This window comes from Mustela nivalis (assembly GCF_964662115.1).
Source record: "Mustela nivalis genome assembly, chromosome: 9".
NCBI classification, from domain to species: Eukaryota; Metazoa; Chordata; class Mammalia; order Carnivora; family Mustelidae; genus Mustela; species Mustela nivalis.
Genome location: NC_139028.1, coordinates 116624973 through 116639054, shown reverse-complemented (window position 1 = coordinate 116639054; position 14082 = coordinate 116624973). Strand labels below are relative to the sequence as shown.

Here is a 14082-nt window from a genome sequence, read left to right as displayed (position 1 = left end):
GCCCGGGGGCCAGGGTCTGAGATCAAGGTGTGTTCAAGCTTCCAACAGGATTGAACTCTCTCCAGAGGCCCCGCCAGGGGTCCTTCCTGCCTCTTCCAGCCTCTGGGGCCCCAGGAGTCCCCCCCGCCTCTGCCTCCGCGGTCACATGGCCCGTCCTCCGTCCCCCCTCCTTTCCCTTGTAAGGACACAGTCTTTGGATTTAACACCGTCCCCCCAAACATCCAGGAGGAGTCAGCTCTCTGTTCTTAGTTGAGTCATACCTGCAAAGACCTTCCCCCCCATAAGGCCCTACCTGCAGGTTACGGGGCTTAGGATGAGGACTGTTCTTTGGGGGGTCACCGCCCTTCAATCCACTCCGACCCCCCTCAGAGTCCTGTCCACACGTAAACAGGAAGCCTGCAGCAGGGTGTGATGGGGGAGGCAGAGTGGCGAAGAGCAGGAACAGGTCCCGAAGGAGAGGCTGCCAGGGTAGCATCTCCGCGGGCTCACACTTAAGTCCGGACCGGGTGGCTGGGAAGGAGGCCGCCCTGGGGCGCTGCGGGCGGAAGGGACCCACAGAGGCAGGCTGGGGCGAGAGCGGAGGGCTAGCGTGCCGGGGGGGAGGCGGATGACAGGGAGGCCGTGGGGACACTCCCCAGAGGAAGAGACACTCCTCCAGGTGCTGGGGGGCAAGGACGGGCTCCCAGGGGCCTGAGCCTGTGCAGGGAAGGTCTGCCCGCCTCCGCGGGACGCAGGAGACTCCGGAGTCTGGGTGCTGACTGCCTTGTTTCTGCTCGACGTGAGGACCGGACATGCCGGGGGCCTGGGGAGGTCAGCAGGGTCTTCTCTTTCTGTCCAGAACCCCAATCCCACCACCGCTCTGAGGGTGGCAAAATGATGTCGGAGGGAGGCCTCTCGGAAGTGACAGAGCAGAGGCCGGCGGGGGGCGTCCGGAGGAAGCTGGGAAGAAAGTTCCGGGCAGAAGGGCTGTGAGGTAGGGATGGGGTGGGTGCGGCTGCCACATGGAGGGAGGCCCGGTGGTGGCCAGCGGGAGAGGCAGGGACTGGGTGAACAAGTCCCTCCAGGGGCCGGATCCCCGCTCCTGACTCTCCATCCAACACATGCCCCCCTTGAGCCAGCCGGCCGCAGCCGGGGAGCCTGAGGTGCATCTGGACAGGGCAGAGGTGTGACCCTGGGGGGGCAGGTCTGACAGCAAACCCCACCGCACTGGCCAGCCATGGACTCAGGGGCGACCCAGCTGTGTGCGAGTGGGGTCGTCCCCAAGAGACCCCAGGCCGGGGAAGACGGAGGCTGGCCCCGAGGGCTGCACGGAACCAGGACGCTCACGGCTGCGCCTCCAGTTCCCCAGGATTGTGAAGTGGTCACGGAGCACGGGCTCTGGAGGCCAAGACGGTGGTTCAAGTCCCCGCTCCCCAGAATTACCAGCCGGCAACCTGGGGTGCTCCTCCCATGTTTCTGAATCTCGACTTCTCCTCAACGAGGGGTCAGAGTTGGGGCTCTGGGGCTCGCCTCCCGGGGTCCTGGACGGTGACCTTGGACCATTGAGGTGCACCTGCCCCCGGCAACGAGGGGCTTTGTTTCCCCAGATGAGAGCTTGGCTGACTGTGGCCATGACCATCAGCTCAGAGCCGTGAGAGGACCGTTACCATTCATGACCCAAACGTTTGTGGATTCGCACATTAAAGGCTTATTTCCAGTTCAGTGCAGGTCGGCAGCAGGAACTGCGGGCAGAGTCTACTCCAGGAGTTCATTCGGAGACCCAGGCTCCTTCCGGCTTGTGGTCCTCTTGGGGCTTCAGAATCTTCCTCCAGATGCCCCCGCAGAGTTGCTGACGGGCCAGGCCTGGGACGTGTCCATGCTCAGGCCACGGCCACACTAAGTGCAAGTAAGACGGGTGTGCAGATCGGCTGTGCATCCAGGAAGAGAGAGGCCAGAGCTGGACGGACGGCCCATCTCACTGCTTTGTTTTCCGCTGCGGCGGGCAGCAAGGAGAGGGTGCGGCGGGCCCGGGGCGGCCTGTCCTGTCTTTGCTGTCATCACCATCCCATGAGAGCCGACTTTGAAATCCCCAAATGAGGCTGCCAGGGTAAGCTCAGACCTCACAGGGCTCCCCACGTCCTTGGCTGTCTGTTGGCTCTCTGTGAGCAAGAGATTTTACTTTCCCGGACTTCTGTGTCTGCCCCCCACCCCCCCAGATCTCCTCTAAATCCCTTAATCTTATTATTCCTTTGTAGGGAGGCTCCAAACATTCTTTTCATACTTAAAAAAAAAAAAAAAAAAAAGACACATTTTTAAAAGAGCATTTTTCTTTGAAACCCGGATCTCCAGGAGGGTCATTCCCGTCGGGGGAAGGGTTGGGGGGTCCCGCTGGGTGTGAAGAGCGTGAAAGCAGTCCTCCAACGGGTCTCCTTAAGGTGGCAGGCTGCTTGCACAACCACAGCCAGAGCAAACGCCTCGTCCCCCCCACGTCCCTTTCCAACCCTGGCCACGGGGCCAGAAGGCAGACCGTTCTCAAACCCGGCTGTGCGTTCAGCTCGGGAGAGGCACTCGCGAACATGCAGACCTCCAGGCCCCGTCTTCGTAGCCCAGATGCCGAATGCTGGGCGAGGACATCGAGGTTCTGAATTTTCAGCAGGTGCTCTCGCGAGGCGCCGCCACTGCCTGGACTCCGGGAAGCCTGGCTGCAGGGGGGAGGCGGGTGAGCCAGAAAGCCCCCTGCCTCCGGGTCGCTGGCCATCTGGCAGGGAGAGTAACACACGGACCCCGGTCAGAAACCTCACCCAGGACCAAGGCCGCCGGTCACCACCCTGGGGGCGTGGCGTGCACGGCACTGGGCCTGGCCACCGGCTTTCGGCCACTGTGTGTGTGTGGGCTCCGGCTGAGGGAAGGGGCCCGAGGACTCCCGAGGTCCGGTTATTCCGTCCCGTCGCCCCGACGCGGTGGGGCCTGCAGTGCAGATGGTTGGGGCTGCCCTGGGGAGCCCCTCTCTCCCGCCAGCAGAGGCCGAGGAGCAGGTGCCCCCGTGCAGGTCCCCACGCGCCCTTTTAAAAAGGTGGACGTGAAGTTCACGCGGCGTGACAGGAACCGTGTTGAGAAGAAAATTCAGGCGCACCTGGTACATTTCCACGGCTAAGCGCCGCCCGTGAGCCAAATTCTAAAATGTTCTCATCGCCAATGAAGGAAACTCTGCCCCCGTTAAGCATTAACTTCCCCTCCCCACCCCCAGCCCTAAATTCTGGCCACCATGGGTCTGCATTCCGTCTCTACAGATTTCCCTAGTCTTGCTCCGTGGCCTCCTGAGTCTGGCTTCTTCCAGGGGTCGTCCCAAGGTAGCAGGTGTCTGTGCTCCCTGCCTCCCGTGGCTTCCCACACCCCGACCCCTTCCTCACTGCAGAGCACGGGCTGCCCTGGGGGGAAGTCAGGAGGCAGCTCCCGGCGGGGAGGGGAGGGCACACAGGTAGGACTCGGGCCTGGGGTGGAGGGGGCTGCCGTAAGTCCCAGGCCTTCAAGCCGGCGTCTGCCCACCCCCAGGTGAGCCTCCGGAGCAGGAAACCACAGACTCATCTCAGATGCTCCGGAAGCTGGAAGCAGCAGATGGACCCCTGCGGCCACAAGCACGGGTTCCGCCCCCTCCTCTCCTTCAGCCCCACCAGGTACAGGAGCCAGCAACTGGCCTTTTATAAATACCCTCGTTTGGACCATGTTTGGAAGTCGGGGTGGATTGCTCCTCCAGGCCCCACGGATCCGCCAGACCTATTTCCTCCTGCATCAGCCCCGGGCTGGCCAGAGATGCTCGTATGATGTGGGGAGACCATCTTCCCACCAGATGGGGAACTCAGACGTCACCCAATGCCAGCCCGTGTTCCTGGGGCGGGGGGCGGTCCCCTCCCCCTCCTGGCCCGGCTCCCTTCCTTCCAGGACCCAGCCCGTCCCGGAGCTCCTTACTTCCGCAGCCGCTGTGTCCCGGCGTGGGAGCGCCTGCCCGGGGCCGTCCTGCCCGTGGCTTCGGATGGGCCACTGGTTCCGGCCAGCGAGAGGCGTGACCCCGCACTGGTGGCTGGAGGAAACCGTTTATCATCACGGAAGGATCTGGCTGCTGGCATGTTTATCTAGAGGAAGGAAACGGACTCTTCATCTCCTCCAAGGGGCGTCTGGCCCGGCCCGCCATCCGCTCCGTCCGTGGGGTAACTTTAAATAACGAGTCCCATCTGTCAGTACCTGCTCACTGTCTCCTGCGGGGCTCTCGCTCCTCACTCCCTGGGTGCCGCGCTTTATTGCTGCTTCCTCCTTTAAATAAACCCGGCCATAAATCTGATCCCTGTCGGAGCTGAGCTCAGAAATCTGTCCCAGCAACGCGGGCCAGTAAAGGCAAGGCTCTGTCTTCCGGCGGTGTCCAGAGCAGACGGCCCAGGACACCTGGGGGTGAGCGGGGTGCCCTCTGTGGTGCGGGAGGCTGCAGTCCCCCAGGCTCGGGGACCATGTGGTCTGATTTTCCACATTTCCAAGCCAGGGAATGAGTAGTAAAAAATCTCACCTGGCAATCGGCATGGAAATTGCTGGAATGCCATCGCACCAATCCAGTAGTCTGTGCCAGTCTGGGGTACCTCTGGCCAACAGGAGTGCTCAGCCAACAGTGCCTCCTGAATTAACAACTGTGACTTTGCACCTCCAGTGTCCTGCCAGGTGAGGTGACCCAGAGGGGAGAGCCTAGGCCGTGCAGCTTCTCTTCCACCTACACATCTACCCATCCGTCATCCACCCGTCATCCATCCAAACACCCACTATCCACCACCATCCTCACCATCCATCCATCACCCACCCACCCACCCACCCACCCACACATACATGCATTTTTATCCATCAGGATTTTATGGCACACCTAGTGTGTCCCAGGCCCTCTGATGCATGTTGTGGAACCAGTGTCTAGGGTAGACCCTGCCCGATACGGGGCTCAGAGAATGGGAGGGGCTCTGAACCAGGAGGTGCCGTACACGAGGAAGGAAAAGCCGAGGGGCCATGTGACAGGGACCTGGGAGAGGCATCGTGAGGCGGGGCCGTGTGAGCTGAGCGTGAATGACGGGGCAGCACCCACCCCAGGGTCTCAGAGTCGGGAAGCGCCTCCGCGGGTGTTGAGGAGAACGACCTCGGAGCCTGGGAGGAACAGAGGTGGCAGGGGTGGGAAGCAGAATCGTGAGGCCTGCGGTCAGGGCTGAGATGTGTATATCCCCACCGTCCCCACACCACGGCTGCCCACACACGGTCCACGAAGGGGTGGCGGGGAGGGCAGGGGCTGGGGAAGAGTCAGGGGAAAATGCCCTCTGGGGTTCACGAATGTGCAGATGTGCTTAAAGTCGCAGGAACCCTGAGGCCCCTGGAGGAAGTATGTTGGAGAAGAGGAGAGGTCTGAAGCTGGGGCCCTGGGAGAGAAAGGGGACAGCAAGAAGCGAAGAGCACCAGCAGCCTGTGGGGTCCCCGAATCCAGCACACCCCATGTTGATCAGGGGCTTGTACTGTCCCGGGAACCCGTGATCTGATTCAAATCCTGCTGGGGGGTCCTTCCTTCTCCCAGCTCCATCCCCGGGAGCCAAGGGCAGTACTGCGCTCTGCTGGGGCTCAGGGCAAGTCCCCACTCTTCCCCGGCATTCTTCCCCTTCCACACGGCCACTTGGGTTCTCCCACGCCCCTCCCTCATCCCCCACAGGGTTCCATCCGGCCCCTCAGAGCCCCCCGTGACTCAGCCAGGCCATGCTCAGCTTCACCACCCTATGCTACTCCTACTGTGTACCATGTCCTGTGCACTCCATCCCCCTACCCTGCCCACTCCTACACGACCTTCAAGAGCCCCCCCAGCATCGAGCCGTCTGGTTCTCTAAAGGTATAGCGGCAGAGAGGGGAGGTCGTAAGCTCTAGGGCCAGTTTCTCTGGACTTGGGTTTTGACTCTGCCCATCATTGTGTAACCCAGGGCTCAGTTTTCTTTTCTGTAAAATGGGCATGATAATAGTTCCTACATGTTCATGTTGTTGGGAGAATCCTGCCCATCACACACAGGAAGCCCCAAGCCAGGGCCAGAACACAGCAGCAACTCAACAGAAGCTGGCTGCTGGGGCTTTCTCTGGGGCCCCAGAACCTTCTGGCCCAGCAGGAGACTCCCCAGACTGTCCTGGGTTGAAGCACTTGCCTCCTTGAGAGGCTTGCAGTCCACAGGGGCAGAGGCAGTACCGGATAGGCCAAGGACAGTGTTCCTGGCAGGGTGGAGGCCCCAGGTAGAAGTGAAGGTCTCTCAGTCTTAGTCCAAAACAAGGACAGGGCCTGGGGGCACAGGGAGCCAGTGGAAGGTAGTAACTCAGCAAGGGGCATGCAGACCTGGAGAACTCCAGATCTGGAGAACTCCCATCCACCCACCTATCCATCTATCTACCCACCCATCCACCATCCATCTATTCATCCATCCACCATCCATCCATCCACCTATCCACTCACCCATCCATCCGTCCATTCACCCACCTACCAATTCATCCAACCATCCATCGACCCATCCACTCATCCATTGAACCATTCACTCATCCAACCATCCATCCATCCACCCATCCATCCAACCACCCATCATTCATCCATTCATCTGTCCATTCACCCATCCATCCACCTATCCACTCACCCACCCAACCATCCATCAACCCATCCACCCATCCACCCATTCATCCATCCACCCATCTATCCACGCATCCATCCATCATCCATCCATCCATCCATCCATCCACCCACCCATCCACCCACCCACCAGTTCACCCACCCGCCCACCCATCCACCCATCTGTCCATCCATCCACCCACCCATCAAACCATCCACTCATCCATCCATCCATCCATCCATCCATGGAGGCACCATTCATGGCCACCCTGGACATTTCACAGGCCCGGGGAATGATGCCCCAGGGAAGTCCTTGGTTGTGGAGAGAGGGCTGTGGGATGTTTGGGGTGGGTGGGGCAGCCACCAGACTGTGCTCAGGCGGGAAGGGGTGCTCCATCTTGCTGCAGATCTCAGGGGAGGTGGGTCCCTTTCTGTTCCCACCCCACCAATCTCATTAGTGTCCTGGGCCCGCAGGAGCAGAGCACATAAACCAAGTGGCTTAAGCAACAGAAAGTTCTCTCACGGTTCCAGACACGAGTAGTATGAAGGTGAGGGCAGAGCTCTGCTTCCCGAGGACCACCAGAGGGTCTGTCTCCAGCCTCTGCTGACGGCCGTGTCACTGCAGATCTACAGGTGTTCTCCCTCCGCGTGTCCCTTCTGTCCCCCCTTGTTATGAGGACTCCATACGACCTCTTCTTAACCAACCACACCTGGAACCACCCCTTTTCCAAATAAGGTCCCATTCTGGGGTCCTGAGTGCTAGGACTTTGACAATGAATCTGGGTGTGGGGGACACAATTTGACTCTAACACCTGCTGAGGCTAAAACTCCTCTTAGCATGAACAGACCCTTTTTGGTCCCTGACTCTGCTCACCCTGAGGTTGGGGTGTTGGGATGGGGACAGGGCAGCTGGGTCCTAGTCACCAAGAGCTATGGTATTTGTGGGGTTTTTTCTGTCTTCCAGCACATAGGCCAGCAGGGTTCAGGGTCCCCTATTCCCTGCTGCCCTCTGCTGCCCCCAGGCTTTTCCCAGCATCCTCAGTGCCCCCAACCCCGACCTTTGGATGCTGTTCCTAGACCAGTTTCCCTGGGCCTCATTGTTCAGGGTCCCCCCACCAACCCCTGCCTGGAGGCCACACAGCTCTGGGAACCTCAAGGGGTCAGGAGTAAGCCCTGAGCCCCAGCTGGCCTGAGGCTGACCTTGGCGGGGTGTGGGGCACATGTGAATCACTTGAACCTTCCTGATGGGCTAGTAGCCCAAACGGAGCCCCTGCGAATGAAGATTTAGCTTTCCACACACCCATTAACTGGAAAGAATTGCTCAAGTCTGAGGCTCACTTTCAAGCCAGGGTGGGGTCGCCCACACCTACTTCCTGCCACACCCACCTATTCCCCAGTCACGGGCACACCTGGAATCCAGCCTCCAGGCCTCTGTCCACGCGGTTCTTGCTGCAGATCTCAGGGGAGGTGGGTCCTTTTCTGTCCCCACCCCACCAATCTCATTAGTGTCCTGGGCCCGCAGGAGCAAAGCACAACCCTCCCTGGGATCCGCTGTCCCACCCTGTCCAGGGCTGAATTCCAGGGTCAGGAAGCCCGGGGACCCCTGTGGTCCTGGAGACAGAGGAGGCCCTGCCTGGGGGCGGGGCTGGGGGGTCACTGGCGCCGCTGCCCTCACTGGAAGGCTTGTCTGCAAGACCACAGGACGGGACCACCAGACCCCAGAGGCCACCCGTTGGCCTCACCCGAGAGCCTTCAGCCTCCAGCCCTTCTCCAAGCTCTCAAGGGCCTCCCTGGAATCCGGCTGCTCCCTTTCCCAGCCAGAGTCTGGCCTCTCTCTCCTTCCCCTCAGGCACCCCTACCCCTGTTTTATTTCTTGAGGACAAATACATTCATCTTCTGACAAAGCTGGGTGGTACATTGGGGCTCCCGAGGAGCCGAGAGTCTGTGAACGGCCCAGGATCCCAGCACCCCTTCCCCACCTATCTAAATTGGGGAGGAGTGACGTCTCGGTAGCCAATCCCACAGAATTCCCATCTCATATGTTGGAGGTGAGCTGTGAACCTCAGAAGCAGACCCCGGAATCCTTGGACGCTGTCTCCTCGCTCAGAGCTGCCCGGACCCAGGGTCCAGCCTGGCCAGAGCCTCTCCCTGCCGCCCTGCCCCAGGCTGCCCTCTGCAGGTGCAGCACGGAATGGGCAGCCCTTCCAGGAGCTGCGGCCAGGACCTTGCCTGGCACCTGGGCATCTCCCTCCCAGTGCTGAGGGTGTGAAAGCCTCCGGGGCATTCTGCAGACCACCCTCCGTGGGCCAGGCGTCGGGGGCGGCGTTCTGGGAGCTGGAGTGAACGCTGCCCTCCCCCACGTCGCCGCATCCCCGGCACCTGGGCTGCTGCGGAGACAGGGCACGACTGGGGGCGCGGGGTGGTCCAAGCTGGCCCTCCAGGGGCCGCCCCTCGTCGCTGCTGCGTGGAGCACGGAAGAGGGTCCTCGGAAGCTGGCAGGGAAGGGTGGGGGTGGAGGCCCCCTTGGGACGAGTCACTGCGGGAGGAACTCACCGCGGGGAGAGGGAGCGTGCCCCAGAAGGAAGTGCTCACCTGCGCCCCCCTGAGGGGGAGCTCAGGAGTCACTGGAAGTTCCAGGGCTCCGTGGGGAGAGGTGACCCCCAGGGCAGCTGGGCCACTACACGGCGTGATCTGCCCTACGAGGGCCGGAGGACCACTGTGTGTGCGCACACATGCGTGAGTGTGTCTGTGTGTGCATGCGTGTGCGAGTGCACTGCGTGCATTACGAGTGTGGGGAAGTGAGCGTGCCTGTGAGTTAGTGTGTGTGGGTGTGCAACGGTGTGCACATCTGTGAGTGCTTGTGCGTGCACACGGGTGTGAGTGAGTGTTCAGGAGCTCGTGTGCAGGTTACTTATGCACCTGTGTGCACGAGAGCATGAGTGTGTGCACATGCGTGTGCACATGCACACCTGTGAGTGAGCCGTGGGGGGGGGGTACAAGGGGCAAAACCAGAGGGGTCGCGGGAAGGGGGAGCCCTGGAGGCAGGTTGCAGGTGAGGCTGCTGGGGGGCCGGGAGCTGAAGTGGGGCCCTGGGGTTTCGCAGCAGGGACCCGGTCTGGGGTGAGTGGGGGAGACGGTTCACCAAGGCCTTTGCTGGGGCCGAGGTAGCCTCTGGGGGTTACTGCTTCCCTCGTAGGAACGGAGAGCTGGTGTCTGGGAGGGGTCCAGTAGGCTCTCACAGCCCACATCGTGGGAACCCAGGGGCTTCGGCCCTTTGGGGAGTGGGGGCAGGGACAGGGCCCTGGGGTCCTCAGAGCGGAGCGCCGAGCCTGTCCCCTGGTGGTGCGTGAGCCCGGCCCACGGTCCGTAATTCTTCCCTTTCCGTCCGGCAGCTGTGCTGCAAAGCCGTGGAGGCTGGGGGCCTGTGGAGCGAAGCCCAAGGGTCCAGGAGCCTCGTGGTAGGGGCAGGAGGACACGTCTGTCTTCCGCCCTCCAACGCCCTGGGAGGCAGACCTGTTCTCAGACACCATCTTGTCCTGGTGGCTCTGCCAATCGCCCCCAGAATCCACACTGGGGCCCCAAACTTTCCGCTGGACTCACAGCCCTACTTGTCACACTTCGTATCTCCCAAGGTGGGGTGGCCCTCCCAACTCCAGCATCAGGGGGGGTCACCCTGCCCCTGAGCCGGTCGCCCCATGGTCCGGGGCCTCGGGGACCCAGGGACTCCTGGGGGACAGTGAGAGGTAGCGGGACCCTCTGCATGGGGACCACGATTCTTCCCTGGAGACGCAGGAGGACAGAAACCGCGGGGCAGGTCCTGGCCTGCTGACTGTTCGCGGGCCTGTGGTCCTGCTGGGCCTCTGTCCCCCCACCCCCTACCCTGCCCTGACCGGGGGATCAGGACCCCAGCACCCGCCTGCCCCGGCTGGCGCATGTCCTCGGAGGGGAAGGCCCCGGGCGTGCCGTCGGTGCCCACTGTCCTCGTCAGGCCCTCGCGCACCAGCTGTGTGCGGGGTCCGCTGCTAGACGGGAAACCAGACCCACCGCCATCCCCAGGCGGCCGCCCCTCACTGCTCAGGACCTGTGAATGTGTGGCCTTCCGTGGTCGGGGTGACTGCAGGTGTGGCTGAGTCAAGGGCTGTGAGACACGAGGTCACCCTGGGCGGCCGTGTCACCACGGGTCCTGCCGAGAGGCGCAGGGGTGTGAGAGGCAGAGCGAGGGCCAGACCACGGAGCCAGGCCGGACAGAGGGACGAGGGTCGGCAGCTGCTGCCCCGGGGCTTCACGGGGGAGGAGAAACAGGAGCCTCGGCAGGACTGTGGCCCTGCGGGCACCTTTCTGTAGCCCAGCGACACCCCGGGCCTCCAGGGCTGTTGGAGAAGAAACCGCGTGTTCCGAGCCGGGCAAATTTGGGGTCATCGGCGACAGCAGTGATGGGACACGAACGTGGTCCCATCTGGGGAGTCACTCATGTCCTGTAGATGACAGAGGTCACCTGGGTCTGTTCCCACAGTGCTCAGGGCATCCCAGCGCCATCGGGACTCCAGCCCCACGCTGCCCAGGCTCCCCAGAGTGAGGGGGGAGGGGCAGGCCAGAGGCAGCTGGTGGCCTTGTGGGGAAGCTGAGGCAGCCTCGGTCCTCGCCGCGGTGGCCTGGCTGTCCAAGGAGGGGAGCCCCCCGAGAGCTCTAGCGAGTGAGATGGCCCTGCCCTGTCCTGCTCCTCCCGCCAGAGCCCGCCAAGAGCCACCAGAGAGAAATAATAGAACATTCCTTTTGGACATGTTTCCTCCTATTTTTACACTGTGGCTTGTATTTCCCATAACGTTTGGATGTTTAACTTCAGCATCCGGGGAGTAAAGGGGCCCGCGAGGCTCCCCAGTCTGTCCGAAAGTGCCTCAGGGCACACAGCCGCCCAGCACAGAAGCTTCTTAGCCCCACTTTATGGAGGGAACACTGAGGCCGAGGAGCAGAAGCGACTCAGCCTATGTCAAGGGCTCCTGAAGCAGCAGGGCCTGGATCCAGACCCAGGTCACCGGAAGCCCGTCGGGCTTTTTCCCGTGACACCATGCTGCCCCCCAGAGGTCAGTCTGATTTTCCAGAGAGACCTGTGGGACCTGGAGCCCCAGCTCCCACAGTCAGATCCTGCTCAGCTTATCAATGTGGCCTTCCAGGTCCCCCTCCCCCTGCACTCTGGCCCCTGTGCCCCCATTATCTCATACCCCCTCTCTGTGCCTCCAGCTCCTCACCAGCTGCACAGACTTTCTTGCTGTCCCTCAAATACGGCAGGCTATTCTCTGCCCCGGGACCTTTGCACTTGCTGTTCTGTCCACCTGGAATGCTACACCCCCAGAGCTTCGGTCATGCCGGATTCATCAGCGAATATAGTCGGTGTCTCTCAGAGCCCAGCTGGCCACAGTGTGGGGAGACTGGGAGGAGGCTGGTGACAGCCAGACAGTGGTCTGGGAACTGGTTGTAGTGTATTTCCTTTTGGGTCCTTAAAATGTAATGATGAGTGTCTTTGTTCAAAGGAAATGTGTTGAGTCTTACTATGTGCTGGGTCCTGGAGATAGAGTGGAACATGGCCTCAAAGTAGTAGAAAGGCACTCCTGAGCCAGTGCCATGGGGACTGGGAAGCAGAGGGATTGATACCAAAGCTCTGGAGGAAAACATTCCAGGTGGACAGAACAGCAAGAGCCAAGGTCCTGAGGCAGAGAATAGCCCACCATATTCGAGGGACAGCAAGAAAGTCTGTGCAGCTGGTGAAAAGTTGGGGGCACAGAGAGGGGGTATGAGATAATGGGGGGGTCGCGGGAGACCTGGAGGCCATGGTGACGAGCTGGGCAGTGAGTGGGCGAGGGCACTTCTGGAGAGAGCAGTCACTTTCTTTGACCTTGCAAAAGTAGGGTTGTTGTTGCAAACCACCTATGATATTGAAATTCCCACAAGAAGAATATAATCTGCTTTTCCCATCCGACCTTCTGTAGCCACAGGCTTCCTTCTTCCCGCCGGACCTGGGTTTTCATATAATACCGTGTTGGGCGACACAGGATTTTGGGACAATGCAGCTCTGCTTGGAGACAGGTCCTTGTCATTTTTCACACACCCTGAGATCTCCAGCTCTGGCCCCCCAGCCCTGGAGCCTCCGACACCCCCGCCCCTCATACCCCCGAGGTCTCCCAAGGGCAGGGAGTAGGGAGCGTCGGCCGACCTGTCCTTGCCACCCCCCACCCACCCCCTGGCCCCTTTTCTTCCCCAGGACTCTCCTGACCCGAGGCTGTGAGCCCTGAGGTTTGGGGAGAAAAAGAAACGTGAGCACAGAGCAGGAGATCCCAAATGTGACGCTGGACGCCCGTGACCCCTGCCCTCTGCCTCTCTCCTCCCCGCTCCATCTGGGCACCCGGCCCTGGCCCCCAGCTGCTCACAGCCCCGGCTCCGTGCAGGCCCAGCACCTGCCCTTCCGTTGTGTTCACGTTCCAGATGTGCTCCTCCAGCCGCGGGAAGCCGCAGCGTCAAAGGTCGGAGGGCGCCTCATGGGTTTTTGGGTGTTACTCGTTCCCCGTCGCCTCGCTCGGAGGGGATCGCGTCGCTGAGGGCAGACTGCCCATCCCCAGGGGTGGACCCCCATCTCCCCAGCACCTGGCACGGGTCTGGCTCACAGTAGGCGAGTGTTGGCCGCACGGAAGCACGGAGGCTCGCCCTCACACACTCTGGCAGGAAACGGGACGTTTGCTCCGCGGCGCTCCTTCTGAAGAGGAAGATGCAGGTCAGGGGAGGCCGGCAGACAGCAGCAAGGATTTGTGACACAAATTCTGGGGAATGTTCTAGGCTCCGTCCATCAGACCAGTCTCCCACACGGCCTCCACCTTCCCCCAACTTCTTTCCCTTTTCCCTTGGCTGCCAGGATGCTCCGAGCCAGCTTATGCAACCAGGGCCCGAAACATCTCCCTTGGGCCCAAAGAACGCCCTCCCTCCCTCCTCTGCCTCTGCTCTTTTCTGACTCCCTCTCGTTGCCTGACACATCCTGGCGCCACAGGAGAGAGGGCAGGTGACAAACAGCAGGAGGGAAAGGCTCTGTAGGGAGGCCCTGCCTGGGGGGGAAGGGGACAGAGGCGGGTCCCCAGGTGGGAGGCCCCACCCCCTCGGGGTCAGTGCCTGGTCCCCGTGATTGCCCACCTGGGCCTCCGGTACCTCCAGGAGCCAGCTCCAGAATCCCGCAAGGCCAGGCAGATAAGATCTCGCCAGATAAGCGATCCATTGACCCCGGACCTGGAAGGAGACGGTGGGGCCATGAGCTTTAACCGCCTGCCGCCATCAGACTCACACGGGAGCAAAGATAGCGGGTGCGGTCGGGTGTGGGACCTGCAGAGAAACCTCCCTGGTGGCACCGCCCGGCCGGGGGCACCACTCAAAGGTGAGGAGCAGCAGGAAATTCCAAACCCGGCCCCGCCCCGCCG

At 61.5% G+C, this 14082-nt stretch overlaps 2 long non-coding RNA genes across 2 annotated transcripts; one reads left to right on the top strand and one right to left on the bottom strand.

Moving 5' to 3' along the window:
* Positions 1–2005: 2005 nt before the first annotated feature.
* Positions 2006–4315, top strand: LOC309840651. Its single transcript, XR_014298735.1, has 3 exons — positions 2006–2086; positions 3270–3329; positions 3532–4315. It is a non-coding gene; the product is annotated as an uncharacterized lncRNA (long non-coding RNA).
* LOC309840650 lies at positions 2272–4304 on the bottom strand. The gene is made up of 3 exons (XR_014298734.1): positions 4219–4304; positions 3946–4109; positions 2272–2737 (listed from the first exon to the last, which is right to left on the bottom strand). It is a non-coding gene; the product is annotated as an uncharacterized lncRNA (long non-coding RNA).
* Positions 4316–14082: the final 9767 nt, after the last annotated feature.